Raw genomic sequence first — 15,360 nt, 5'->3', positions numbered from 1 at the left:
TGTGAGGTCTGCTGACGGTCACATGTTGTCAAAAACCGTGAGGTCATTGTTGCACCTCTGACCCCCCCCCCCCCCCCCCCCCCCCCCCCATTAATGGTAGAGCCCCAGCTGGAAACCTCCACTGTTATTTTATATGAAGTTTGGAGGAGGCGTTTCTGAGTGATTCCCTTTGTAAAGTTGTCAGACTACATTTCAATGAAACTGGTGCTGATGATGTTAGATATTCTCCACCTGACAAAGACATTGTGTTTTTCTTTGCGGTTTTGTTATTTTGTCAGTTGGTGGAAAACAAAGACAAGAAATAACAGCATAGTTTTCATAAAACCTCATGGAGGCACACAGTCTGATGAAAATCCAAATAAAGTGTAGACCAGAGGTCCCTAACCTCTGGTGCGGACCCCCGTAGTCACAAGAGCCTGTGGTTTTGTCTTCCCTGAGATGTTGAAATCAGGTTTGCATAAATTAAGGAAAGCCAGAATAAAAAATACTTCCGAGACCTGCAGGACTGGGAAACTGCACATTGATTTTGTATTTCAAAGCATTTATTTATTTTGGTATGTTTATGATTATGTTTATGGTCAGCAACATCTAACTTCACTGTAAAGTTTAAGCAGATTGGTGAAAGGGTCCACAGCCTTGTTCAGAGGCAATCTAGGGGGCATCAAGGGAATAAAGGTAAACCACTGGTTTAGGAACATGTACAACTCCAACAATCCAACCAAACAAGCCAACAATCATGTCTTTGGTTAGTGGGAGGGAGCAGGTGTGCTTGTAGAAAATCTATTCAGCCACGGTAAAAACATGGAAAATTCGCAGAGAACTGGATTGAATTCGAACCTGGACCCTCTTGCTGCGAGACAACGGTTGTAAATACTTCATGCATACGCGTGTTGCCTGCCTTGGGGGCATTTGGCCCACTTAATAACTCGTATTCTTTAGATTACAGCAAAGTTTGGAGCATAAATATAAAAACTCCACATCACAGCCCACACACTCGTAAAGTGCAAACAGACAGAAGGGATATCTTGCATCATCCAGACGGCAGTGGAGATATATGCAGGCATGTGGTGGTTTGCGGTTGTGTATCTACAGGACACAGAAGAGTGGACTATTTGTGTTGGCGGAGATCTACGCTCTCTGAGGGCCCCTACAGTTTGTTCTGGTTTAATGTGAATTTTGACACCTTTGTGAAATGTGATAAATTCAGAATGAACTCAAAGACATGGCCATCAATATTCCACTTTAACACAGGGGCATACAAACTTAAACTATTAATACTCTACGTGTGTGTCATCTTAAAGTTACTTTTGATATATTTTAGGTGAACTTTTTAACTTCACACGTTCTTTTATTGTCTCTGTCTTCATGTAACCTACAGTATGTATGATAAATACAGTAGATGCAACATTTTAATGATTAGATGATGATTGCAGAGGAGTCCAGATAAAACTACAAATCACTCAAATAAATATCACTCTCCTTCAGTGAGAGTAGCTTTAATTGGCTTTAATAATTCCCCAAACCCCATTGTACACATAAGAATTAAACTGAGCCTGAATATGTCAGCTCTTTTAGTTTGGTTGAGACATGCACGCTTGTATTTTTTTTAAATTAATACTATATTGATGAGCAAAATGCTTATTATTAATTAAAATTCTTTATCTATTAAAATTCCCGATAATAATATTAATAATAATAACTGACCAGCAGCAACCACTATGCAACCTTTTCAATCATGTAAATATACAGTAAACCTGCTAAGTAATGTTTAATCCTGACTGAGTTCAGCTGTAAATCACTGCAGACATTAACTTCCTCCTCCACCTCCACCAAAAACATACTGAGGAGCCTTAATTGTTTTCCATGAGATTCATTATTATGGACTCTAATAAATCCAAAGTCTGCAGTGAAAGTACACCACAGGCTTTACCTTAAATTATGCAACCGCATGTTTTGCGTACATTTTCTTTTTGGTATGTGCATGTTTGTATTTTCATTCTTTGACCTGACAGTCTATGAAACCGGAAATAATAAACATTCAATATAATCTTCAGGTTCTGTGGATTTGGTCCAGATCCAGAGCATTAAAAAGCTTGAGCTCTTTGAATTCCTTTGCAGAGTAAACTTGAGTGCTGATGAGCCTGAGGGCATTAACTTTAAAAAATAGACAGTCAGATACACACACACACACACACACACACACACACACACACACACACACACACACACACACACACACACACACACACACACACACACACACGCACACACACACACACACACACACACACACACACACACACACACACACACACACACACACACACACACACACATACACACACACACTGCGTATATATATGACAAAGCATTCCCAGACCCCGAAGCGCCTTAATGGAACAATTAAAGTCATAAAAAGCACCCAGAGTACGAGAGCATGAAATTGTTCCTCATTTCAATGTTATCAGAGTCACACAGAGTTCAGATCTGGAAGGAAACAAAGCAACACTTGGCCACTGACTGGCCCATGCAGCAGCAAAGTTGCTGCCATGCCAAAATCTACATGTATGTTCCTCTTGAGACGGGCCGGAGCAGGAGACATGCAAGTCATGTGAGTTCCACAAACTAATGGGTAAAAACACAGGGATCAACGCATTTAAAAAAAAAGAAAAATTTTGTGCGCCTGGTTCTGTTTCCTGTTTCCAGAAGTCAGGAACCAGTAAGGGCGTGCTGTGGAGGAGCAAGCCAAGGGTCTCTGTTAAATGACTATAGAGTGAGTTGCTGTTTTGCTGGAGTCGAAGCAGAACAGATGAGTGTCTCTATAACCCCCACAAGTGATCGCCTCACTCTTCAGCGGCACTCAGGTTGAGCTTTCACCTCCTTCAACTCTCAGGCTGCAGCCCTCTAACCCAGCTTTGCATGACAGCTCTGCTCCCTGAAGCCATGATGGGTGCGTGGACCACTGTTACCAGACCTTTCTGAATAGAAACACACGCACTCACATTATGGCCTGGAGTTCCTTTACTTCCTTCAAATCTCCATCTTTCCACTCTCTCTTTATCGTTGCCCCTCTGGAAACTAGGTCAGTGTCAGTTCATGTCATTAGGATCTAATCCAACCGTGTGTGTGTGTGTGCGTGCGTGCGTGCGTGTGTGTGAGTGATCACGTTCAGTTAGCAGCCATGCTTATCTGCCACTTGGCTAAAGAACTTCCTTGAAAATGTTTGTTTTCATGCTTTGTGCCAGTAGATTCAACTCAAGTCTGCAGTGTGTGCGTGTGTGTGTGTGTGTGTGTGTGTGTGTGTGCGTGTGCGTGTGCGTGTGCGTGTGTGTGTGTGTGTGTGTGTGCGCGCGCGTGTGTGTGTGTCTGAGACACGGTGTTGATGAGGGGGTGGGGGATTCCAGGATTCTTGCACGAGGCAGCAGACAGATGTGGGAGACTTGAATCTAAACTGTTTGTTGGCCAACTTCAAAAGGCAACTTTTCCTCCAGTGTTTCTCTCTCTCTCTCTTTCTCTGCTTTCCATTCCTCCTCTGTTCCCTCACGCTCTGGCTGGCTTCTTTTTTTTTTTCTTCAAGCACAGAACAGAACTTGGCCCAAACTTTGGAGGGATGTTTCCCTGAATGCCTTCCGTGCTGCAGGTTCTGCTTCGAGTTGTGAAGATCCCTGTGGTGCCGTCAACTGCTCTCGAAACACTGATCTTCAACAATTGATCTTACTGTCGATAAACAGGCATACCTCTTTGGAAGTTGTACAACTTGAATCGTTATTTGCATTCTGAGGCCAATTCCTATAAAACACCTTGTGGCAATAATAAGGCCTCCAGACTCGCTTCTGAGAAACCTAAATTGTGTGATCAGCATTCAATCACACCACTTTTGTGAAGTTGTGAATGATGAAGATGATGTGTACCACTTCAGACTTTCCAAGGGAACTTCTCAACTGACACACTTTGAGGGTTGCTCACTTTATCGTGCTTTTATTCCAACTAACGATTATTTTGATTTGTCTTTCTTCTTTGTCTTCATCCTCACAGCCGTTACACCCTTTTAGGTTGTCAGGGTGTAACACAAAGAGGAAGGATACTCCATGACTCATATTCAATGAGAAAGGCCACAACTAAACAAAGGAACAGTCAAAATGCTGTCAAACTCTAAGTACAGCAAAATATACATATATATAAATACAGTCTATAATTTTAGAACATTCAACTGAGAATCAGATTTCAGAATGTCCCAGCCCAAAACAACCCATCGTCCACCTTCCACACTGCTTCATCCATCTCAGAGATACGAGGTGTTTTATCCACGGACAGGTCACCAGTCCATCACAGGACAAACACATGTTTTTGGACTGTAGGAGAAAACCTGAGAACCTGAAGAAAGCACATACAAATACTGTGAGATAATGGAAACTCAAACAAAATAGGCCTCCAAGCCCAACCAGAGCAAGAGACATTTTCGTTGCATTTCAGATGTCAGTTAACAGGACAATAATGCTCAGAGCCACTGAAAACGCAGCTTTTTGAGACTCGCTCACAAAATACTTCTGCATATGCGCCCAGTAGATGGACAATAACAACATTTTCCTCCAGAGTCTCATGACTCCCAGTTCATATTCTCCTGGGACTTAGTGGTTTAATAGTTGAGATAATAGTCACCGTAATAGCAATCCATCTTCATCGTCTGTCCATTGGAATGTCCATGAACTCGCCACTGTTAACATTTATAGTGTGTCGTTCTTTGTGCACATGTTTCTGTTTCCATTATAAAAACAACCAACAGCACTCACTAGTGGTCTTCGAGGGAAATGACATAATTTTTTGCATTTCTGCTATTTCAGTATAAATTGACGTATTTAAAATGCCGCATTGTAAACACAAAACTTTTCTAAAACGACAATGTAAAAATTATGCATTTTCCAAATGTTGTCATGTGAACAAGGCTTAATCTTGCAAAAGTGGCTCTCCCTGTTTTGTCACAATACATTGGAGTAATAGGTGCAAAAATCAAAGACTTAAATACAGTCTTTATATTTACACATAATTTATTTTACCTTTTCCCAGAATGAATTCAACAGGACAATAATATGGGGTTTTATGATGAAACGTCTCTTTACTTGGTATTGAGTTAGAAAAACTGTATCAGAATAAATTAAGACTTAAGGTTTTCAAAATAATTACGTGGTAATTATACATGAAGTATACGTACTGCAGCGTCGGTCAGTTTGAAAAGGACTTTGGTGGAAACGTCTCGGCAGTTTCTTGATGTATTGCCACAGAATTCTGCAACCACATTCCTGGAAAATTAATCCTACTGACGTTTCGATGCCTTGACTTTTAATACGGTGTCATCAGCAGGTCAGAGTTATTACTTATACTTCAATATCTTCCTGATGAATTAGATAAGATTAAGAAAGGCATGCACGTTCAACTGTAACACGTTAAACATGCAACTGTGTCCAGTATTCTTTAAGCACCTGCATGAATAATGGGAAGCTTATTAACAGACATGTTCAGCTGACACGCCCCTAATGAACGCACATTGGCACCGTCATGATCACATTATCATTCTTATGTTGGTATGTGGTACAAATCACCTGAACGGGGCTTCTCATGAACGTAAAGTCTTAAACACACAGCTGAGTCTTTGCTTTAGGAGCAAAGTCAATATCAACAGAACTCCAGGCTTAAGCTCTTTGTTTTCCTCTCCATCACTGACATCTTTTCATCCTTGTTGACAGCCCTTTACCCCATCATCCTCCTCACTCCCTTCTGCACTCCCTTTTCTAACAGACGGTGTGTACGTACACTTGAATTTATGGTCTGATTGCCCTCGCCTAATAGAATCGCATTAATACCGTTGTAGTATATTTCTCTATGTGTCTGTTTTGTATGGCATGTGTTTATGAGTCTCTACATCTGTGAGTGTCTCTTGCAGATGGTGGCAGTGAACCACCAGCGGGAAAACTCAACAGGGAATGTTTTCCATCCCTAAGATGGTCAGATTTGTGTCTGGGGGGGGGGGGGGGCACCGACTCAGCATAAATCACAAGTGGAAGAGAGATAAGTAGGCAGCTAGACCAGCCTGGATACTATCCAGTGTGCCCCACAGGGCACCGTTCCTGAATAAATCTACGTGTATGCAGACAGAGGGTGTGCACAATTTGACAAGGACACCTGATATCATGTTGCAGCTCAGCATCACAATCAACAATGAACCAGAGTGAACGTATGAAAATGGGGCCAATTTCATGAGAAACTGGGAAAATTCTACTGCCTTACTTCACCAAGTTTGTGCATATGGAATACAATTTCCTCACGAAGCCAAAGGTAAGAACATTCCCAAGCTGTGTTTCTTGAAGGATTAGGACTACCTGTAAGAAAGCTTGTGAGTCTCCTCTCTGATCTCAGCTTTGCCAAAACATTCTGGTGAGGCCAACATGGTGGCAGACACAACCCCTGTCAACAGATCCATGAAGTGATCAATAATGTAACAATGTCCCATTACAATAATAATAATAATAATATTGCTTGAAAGCACTGGTTGGATATCACTCTATCGCAACATAAAGTGAATCGAGCATGAGTTTTGATGGATCTTAACCTAGTCAGTCTGATAGCTACAAAAGAGAACAGTTATATGCCTTGTGCACATCAGTCCATCTGTTTGTTGGATTTTATGGTCAGTGAGGATAACTACTTTCCATATGCATGTCCAACAATTACAAAGACTGATACCAGTCAGTTGAATGGGAAGTCATATATCAGGACTGATTATCGTTTCTTAACTGAATGACTAGAGAGATGGGGAAAGTTAAAACATGGCATCTGTGTAACTAAAGCTATAGCTCTGTGTCGAATGCTGTATTAATGGAAGCTATGTACATAATCTCCAAAGCTAAAGCAGCTGTGCGGAGACACCACAAAAAAGAAACCAGTGACTGGTTGCCTTTTATTCTGTCCAATATGAGAGTTTTAGGACTATGAAGTAAGTGTTCTGCATGGTAGTGAGCGAGAATGCAAAAATAAAGTCTGCAACAAAAAACTCCAACAGGAATATATATAGTCAGTACATTATATTAGCTACTCCTCCACAGTAAGAATATCAGGAAACTAATGATGATTACATGTTTTCTAAAACTATCCTCACAACAGAATTGCAACACGTATCCCTCAGCAGTGAATGAAGCATGAAAAACAGTATTTAAATTGGAGCGGTCTCAAAGTGAATGAAGTGTGAGGGATATAATTACAAACTGTCTGGAGGGTTTTGCGCTGGCATATTTTTGCAGCGGCTTCCATGAAAGCACTTTTGGGTTTAAAGGTAACTAATTAGGTGTAGTTGATCACATGAAAAAAAACATAAACCTTTGTTCTCTCCCTCACATTCTCCTCAGCCGAGAGTTCAACAGCTCAGGTTTGTTTCCTTGTCTTTTTCTTTGTTGCTGAAAGAAGGGCATATCACACATATACAGTATGTGTACATCTACAAATGATTGGATCACTGTATCTTTAATGCTTCATCTGACTTCAGAGTGAGCTGGAGAGAAGATAAATCCTTAAACTTGAACAAGCATTTTTAATTATTTGAAACAGGGTCAGCAAGAGACCTTAAGCAGTGCCGGGAGAATTATTTTGTCACCTTACGAGAGCACCAAAGTTTTTATCTTCCTGTTTTCAGTCCTGATATTTCACATTTCAGTTCCCTTTCATCTGTCTTCTATTAAATGTGGGAGTTGACCTTCTTCACAAGCAAGCAAACTCAAATGTATTTATTCTTCTCTCTAAGATCAATTTATAAGAATTGGATTATGTTAGAGATCTAGCATGGATGGACAGTTCAGCATTTTACTCCATTCATTGAAGGTGTTCAGATATATTGTCCCGTCTTCTCTGTCAGGAATGACGCCAAAGAGCATGAGAGTTTGGCTGAAAAACCTCCCAGCCGAGCACACCAGCTATTAAACTCTGCTCCCAGCACATTTGGAGATGACTCATACTGCCAACCTCGTGTTTCTCATCCTCTCCTCCTGCAACCCCTCCCTATCGATGTTGCTTGAAAGAGGCATCTGCACTGCTAAAGGGACCAATTACAACTTTTTATGGCTTAAAAAAAATTCTCTTTTACCCTTCTGGGGAAACTTTTTTTTTCTTTTTTCAAAGGAAAGAAGTTCATGCAGTGCATAGGTACATAGTATGAAAAAAGATCCATTTGGAGAGGAGAGAGGATTCCTCTGAATTATTTTATGGTTATGTATGTTGGTGCATTGTATATGTGCAGGGTGTGTTAGTTAGGAGGACCATATGTGATAGTGGAAAGCCAAACCCAAACAGTTGGGTGGATTCCATCATTACATTATTCTCATAACAAAAAAAAAAGATCTGAAGGCCAAACATTTGACTCACATGTAACCTCATTACACACATGTATAGAATGCGTGTGTGTGTATGTGTGTGTGTGTGTGTGTGTGGTGTGAGGGAGTGAGGGAAGGAGTGAGGGGTGGGGGGGGAAGGGGGGGGGTTCTCATTTCTGCTGCAGCTCATTTTCTTGAAATATTTCACATGAATATTGGCAGCAGTTGTGCTCCAGAAGACAAAAGGAAATGAACCGTAGCTGCCGGAGCCAAAGACAACATACAGTGTGAGAAAGTCTTGCTGCAGTTTCTGCTCATGGCAAAGAGATACAATCTCAATCTAAGCTATTAAAAACCCGCCTTTGGATGTATGAAACACATAAGGCAAAAGGATGACTGGGTGAAGAAATATTTTGCGATGCAGAAAAACTGGCTGCAGCCACATTCAAACAAGCGACGTGCTGTATAGAGCACGGCTTGCAAATTAGTTTTCTAATGACAAGAAAGGACAAGGAATATTTTCCCAACACAATCAGGCTTCAATCTAAAAAAATGTTTATCTGACATCTGTTTCAGTCTCGCTATTTCAGGCTTTTTAGTCGAGCCATTTCAGGAAGAAGGGATAAACATTCCCTAAAATGAAGCCCACGCTCAGTTTGGGAGCGTGTGGGGATTAACTGAGTAAAAGCTTGGGGTGAAACATGGAGGTGGGTGGGGTGTAGAGGTGGTGTCTTACTGTAAATGACAGCACCTCTGTGTCAAGCAGGAGCAGGGGGCAACCCCGCTGCTTCTGGCATCGCCTCGCTCTCTCTCCCACACTGCACCTCGTTGATGGGAACCATTTACGCTTCTCCAGAAACAGTCTACTGAGCTCTGACATCACGTCACCAGTGTTGTGTTTAGAGTGTTCTTGCGTCTGTGCAGTCGTTTTTGCGTCATCAAGACCATAATTCCATAATTCAGGACGTCTGAGAAATGAGATTTCTTATGTTGCTTAAAGAAAGTGAATGATATCCTCAGCTTTACGTGTGATTGATATTATGACGGATAGAATTCGAGGAAACCAATCTGGTCTCATAATTTGTATTGCAGATGTGTATAATGAAAAACCTCTGACAAGCAAACAGTGAAAGCGGTATTTGTGCTTGTAAAAATTATGTTGCGGATGTCTGATTGCCATTAAATGTTAGAACACTTTGTCAGAACAACACTGGAATGATATCTTGCGTCAAGAAAGCACAAATCTCCTTTAATGTCAAACTATTTCCCCGAGGACAGCACATGGGTGAAAGTATTTTAATGACTCCCTCAAGTGACAGAAGAAAGAAAAGCAGCAAACCAAACCCTGCTGATGCCCGACATCAAGCCAGAAATCAGCCTGTGGTTCCCTTCAGCACATCCCAAAAGCGCTCATCGTCAGCCTCCACCCAGGTCGCGCTTACGTTGCTGAGGTTGAACTCAGTTGTGCTCTGAGTGCAAGTCGAGGCTCCAAGATGAGCGGGGAGAGGCCGTCTTACTGTCAAAACAACAACTCCAATCAACGGCGGCCACTTCTGCCCTCTGCTTCTCCCTCCAACTCTTTCATTCTTTTTCAAAGGACTTTTTGTCCTCCGGACTTCTGTCTCACTTCACACACATACCATTTACAGTAACCATTCCTCTATCGTCTCAAAACAGGCCGAGCATTGAGATAAGTTTCAGGTCTCGTTTACATTCACATTCACCAAACAGGACTTTTGGAGCGCAGGAATGTGGGCTCGGATCATAATTCAGTGACAAGATGATGATAATGTAAGCGAGTGCAATATATTGGATGGACATTTTATCAAGAAGTCTGGCTGAAAGCAGAGAGAAGAAATGTTAAGTACTTAGAGATAGGGTGGTGGTGGGGTGGGGGGTGGGGGGGGGGGGGGGGTCTGACTGTAAGCGTCATTAATAATTGCTCCTGGAAGAGGTAACATGAGCTCGGTGAAATACAACTAATATGTGCATTCAGTAAAGAGTTCAGGGTTGGCTTTGTAATTGGTGGCCAACTGGGATCAAGGAAACAGTTTTAAAACAAATAAAACATGTTGAATAGCCTATGTGTCACGTTATCTAACATGTTGGAAACATTGTTTAAAAAAATTCTCCACAGGAACTTGTGGAGAAAAAAAAATTGTTGGTATGTAAATTAAAAAAATATTCTGTGATCTCAAATTGGAAAGGAATCAATTATGAATCAGTAATGCAAGTTATTATTACTGTATGAAAAGCACCGAGAAATGATACAGACAACAAAGAGAGGTTGAATAACTGACATTGTGATTTCATATAAACCTGATTAAATCCATACAAGAAAATGAAGAGAGAGTCAGGCGGGATCAGTGAGCACATTTAGAGCTTATCGGCGTGACCCTGTGCCATCAACATGGAAGAATCAAAGACATCCGCACCCAGAAGTGAGGTCTTGGTGACAAAACCACAATTAAGTGCACAGCTTTTGTTTCCAGAGGCACGAAGCTGCAGAGGTCATTGGGTTTATGTGTGCCACTATAGTTACTGTAGGTGAGGTGGCCTTTCTGTGTGAGGTTTGCATGAGAGAGAGAGAGAGAGAGAGAGAGAGAGAGAGAGAGAGAGAGAGAGAGAGAGAGAGAGAGAGAGAGAGAGAGAGAGAGAGAGAGAGAGAGAGAGAGAGAGAGAGGACTGTCTCTGTTTGCCCTGTGTACCTTGACATCACACAGAGTCAGCTGGGATCAATCAAAATGAATTCTATATGAAGTCATCGTATGGATTTCTGTCCCAATATGATCATTTTCATGTCTACCTACAACACTCTTCTAGTAAAATAAAAAACAATGGAAAATATGTGAAACAAAGTAATATAGGAAAACCCCGTACGCTCCTCCTCCTCACCGTTAACTCCTTCACGTTGGCCTGAACTTGATTCCTATAGGTGATTTCATTTTTGTGCCGTGACTAAGAAGATAAGTTGCGGCTTCAGCCACGAAGCAATAAAAACAAGGTGTAAGCCTGAGACAGGTCAAGGGTGGCAGGGACATAAATAAAGTGGAAGCAGAGGTGCTTTGTGAGGACAATGTTTAGTGAACGTGAACTATGTGGAAGCTATTGGAAGGAAACCTGCAGAATTGCACAGCGGCTGCACTCTGGGTGCTTCCTGACATTTCCTGGCAGATTGAGGATTCTTGGCAGTCTGCTCAGGAGTAAACGTGGTCTTGTCAACTGTAATGGGGAGGCCTTCCAAAGGGCAGGACTTTCCAAAGAAAGTGAGCGAGAGAGAGAGAGAGAGAGAGAGAGAGAGCACACAACAGGAGATCAGCATTGTTGAGACTATATTTGAGGTAGTGGGCAAACTTCCAGTTGTGGATGTCAGCAGGCTTAATAGAGATGCGTGTCTGAACCTGAGTGTCGTGGGATGGATAAGAAAAGCAGGGAAGCTGAGTTAATACGCACACAATGTGTTGATGAGCTGCCATAACGTCCCAAATGAGCGGTTTCTCACTTTGAAGGCACCTGTCATACATATTAGGGAGTATTAGACTGGATGTGTTAGATGCAGGAAGATGCTTAGGTGAAAAGGTGTGAATAATCAGATGGGTGTTCTCAGGATGTTCTTTGTATGAGGTCATTGGTTTCTACCAAAAAGTAAACTCCTGACACCTGCTCCCTGGAATCATGTACAATGGACACAATCAAAAACTTGACCATGAAGCAGCCTCGCCAAATGAATCAAGTTTTACTGTCTCTCTGCCATATTTGCGTCGTACAGATAGTTGTGTGTGTGTCTGTATCACATTCCAAGAGGAAGACAGGTGAAAACTATTCAATCAAAAAGGTTTGTCCATCTCTTAATGGGCTGCGTGTTTTCAAGGGAATGTGCTTAAGAAGGAGAGTTTCGCTGAAGTTAAAAGGTAAATTGGCAAACCAACACAGGGTGAGGCAAAGCTTTAAGAACTGCTCTGTTGGAAGGCTTTATATTAACAAGTTGAAGGTGACAAATTTCAAGCTGTCAACTTGGCCTGCAAATTCTTTTGAGCACCTGTGAGATGTGCTGATAAAAGCTGCCGTCTTAATTGGAACAATTCCACAAACTGTCCGCCCCGTAAATATTGCGCTGAATTATTGGTGCTTGATGCCATCAAACACCTTCAGAGATCTTTTCAAGTGAAAGTCGCAAATTGACAAGGATCTTTTATAATAGCTATTTTGCATGTCTGATCTGGACCCCTCTAGATAGATATACCCCAGATATATCTAAAGGAAAAAATGGGAGCTTGCTGTGTAACTGATGGGTGTGTTTATTTTAAAAGGACATGTGAATACAGATGCTGACTATTTCAAATACATCCAACCAAATTGATAACTTTCACAAACGTAACTATATGTGAAAGGCGTTTGTTGGCGCAGCTAAAATTCACCAGTTTTCTTTATTACAAAGGCGGGGGGAAAAGAGTTCAGTGCTGCATGTTGCACAATGATGAGAGTCTGCAAAAATGGAAAATCCAATGTTTTGTCTGAAAACTTGTGCTTGAAAAACTTCTACAGTGATTGTATCTCACTGCACTTTTGTTTTGGTCAAACCTATTAAATCCAACATTTCTGTATGAACACATAATCCTAAGAATAAGAACAGGTGTGTGCTGTGTTTGGACACGTTTAGGATCAAGGGAATGTGAATAGAGAAGAGAAAAGAGAGAAGCTGATAGTCGGGGAAAAAAAAGAAAGAAAGAAACGAGCTCAGAAAAATGGTCGGTGTCAAGAGGTCTACCTCAGTTTTAGAGCGATAGCAAACCGGAGAGAGGAGCCGGGCAGAGTCTCTGTTTGCAGGGTGTGGCTGCAGACATGAAGCAGTGTGTGTGTGTGAAAACTACTGCTGCACTGGACAGAAATTCCTCAAATCATACAGTGTGCACAGTGTAAATATTTGCAAGACGTACAGCATAAAGAGGAATTAAACAGATTCATATGCTCTATCTTCTGTGGGAGGAAAAAAAAAACGTTTACAAAATGCTATTTTATGAATCTGTGGCAAGTCAAGTTTATTTATACGGCACCATTTAGACAAGAGCTTGGAAAATGCATTAGAATAACTAATGTTACAGATGATCACACTTCATTCAAGTTTTGTATGTTGTTTATCATCACTTGCCAAAACATTTCAACCAAAAGTTAACTGCCGCCGTTTTTATTTTTCATGACTAATTGTACTGTATGGTATCTTTTAAAAAAATGCATTTGTAGGTATTGGTAATAATTTGATACACAGAGGCGCTTTTAAAGCGGTTTCACACACACACACACACACACACACACACACACACACACACACACACACACACACACACACACACACACACACACACACACACACACACACACACACACACACACACACACACACACACACACACTACCCTAATGAAGTACAACTCAATTAGAGAAATTCTTCTTTTATGACCTTATGTCATTTTACTTCCCACCATGTTACTCTATTTAGTTTATTTTTGAAATATCAAGTTGCTCGTCATAATAGGGTATAATTAAATATTTCAATCTTGGGAGCCACATTTTTCAAGCCAAAAACGCTAAACTTTCAAAAAGTCACGATTTAAACATAGAATATTCATACAGGTAATTTCAGCCAAATGCCTGCTACAGATAATGAAATTCATTGCACTTAAAAGGTACTTTCTACTTTTAGCTGATCATTTTAATGACAGTAGCTTTTTTTGTTTCCCTTAATTGAGACCATTTAAAGCAATGCAATATTGGTTGTACTTGAGCAAAAGTACAAAAATACAATATTATGATTGAATATCTGTGTGTAAAGTGAAATTTCAATCACATATCGAATGACACCTGCTGCAAAATGAAGTGAAATGTCCAAAAATTATGGGCCTGATTTATCAAGATCCTCTATAACAATTGCAGGTTTGCGTAACTCTATGGCTATGCTTAAAGCATTATTATTTATCAGCAAAGAATCATGTCATGAAACATCTGACGTGTAAAGAGTATCCAAGTGCGGATACTTTGAGTGCTTTAATGCTGAGAACGATCTGCTGGAGGTAGTGACGATTTAATGTTTGTTTGTTTGAGTGAGGTAATGAAGTGCTGCCACCAACCCCAATACAACATAACACGTGATACTGTGGGTATAGACGTGTAGATCCAGGAAGTTATCGAGTATATAAAAACAAATTTAAAAGAAAAAGACAATGCGGTAGAGAATAAAGGAGACCAATAGAGGTAGATGCGTCAGATCACCGTTTGGGGGGGGGGGTGGGGGGTCTTGGCCCTCGAGCCTTGTGTTTGCCACTTCTGCAGTATGATACCACCTCTCACCACATTTCTCCACACAGTGAACAGGTGGATTGCTATTAAAGGTGCAACGGTTTATGAGAGTCTTCTTCCTGGCCTACATCTTTTTCTTTTTTCTTTTCTTTTCTTTTCTTTTTTTTTTCCAGGCTGATGTTATTGTAACAGTGAAATCTCCAAAGCAGAAAGTACTGACTCCAGTTGCATTTTTGAACTCCAGCTTTTGTATCGCGAGAGCAGAGAGAGAGAGAGAGAGAGAGGGAGGGAGAGGGAGAGGGAGAGGGTGAAAAGAGAGAGAGAGAAAAAAGTTTTGGAGAAAGTTGAGCTGAGCAGGGATGAGGGAAGAGCTGTGCAGAGAAGGAGAGACTCTGAGTTTTGCGTCTCTCTCATCCTGAGGAATGCGTCAGCGTCTCTGAACGATCCGTGCAAACTCCTCTCGCGCGCTGCTGGATGCGCAAGAGCAGACTCCAAAAAAGTTACGATGCGCATCTATTTATAGCAGCTCTGCGAAAGGTTTCAGTGGCTTTTCTTCTTCTTTCCCCAACGATATATTCAGCAGTACCTGTAAGTAAAAAAAAAAAAAAAAAAGTGAAGCAGTCCTCTGTTCGGTCTCAGGCGAATCTCCTCTGTCTGGAGACAAGGTAAAGAAGTGACGCATGCGATGCGCTTTCGTTTGCATGTTTTCATT

At 41.2% G+C, this 15,360-nt stretch overlaps 1 protein-coding gene across 2 annotated transcripts in view; it reads left to right on the top strand.

Moving 5' to 3' along the window:
- Positions 1 to 15,001: 15,001 nt before the first annotated feature.
- fbn1 (fibrillin 1) overlaps positions 15,002 to 15,360 on the top strand; it is a 67,834-nt gene continuing 67,475 nt past the window's right edge. For both annotated transcript variants that reach the window (XM_080494663.1, XM_080494662.1), the window contains exon 1: positions 15,002 to 15,313. The gene's annotated coding sequence lies outside the window, so the exon portion shown is untranslated. The remainder of the gene's footprint in view (positions 15,314 to 15,360) is intronic.

The sequence above is a fragment of the Blennius ocellaris genome, assembly GCF_963422515.1.
Source record: "Blennius ocellaris genome assembly, chromosome: 1".
In the NCBI taxonomy this organism is placed as follows: domain Eukaryota; kingdom Metazoa; phylum Chordata; class Actinopteri; order Blenniiformes; family Blenniidae; genus Blennius; species Blennius ocellaris.
Note: the sequence above shows the minus strand (reverse complement) of the source record. Positions and strands in the feature narration are given on the sequence as shown.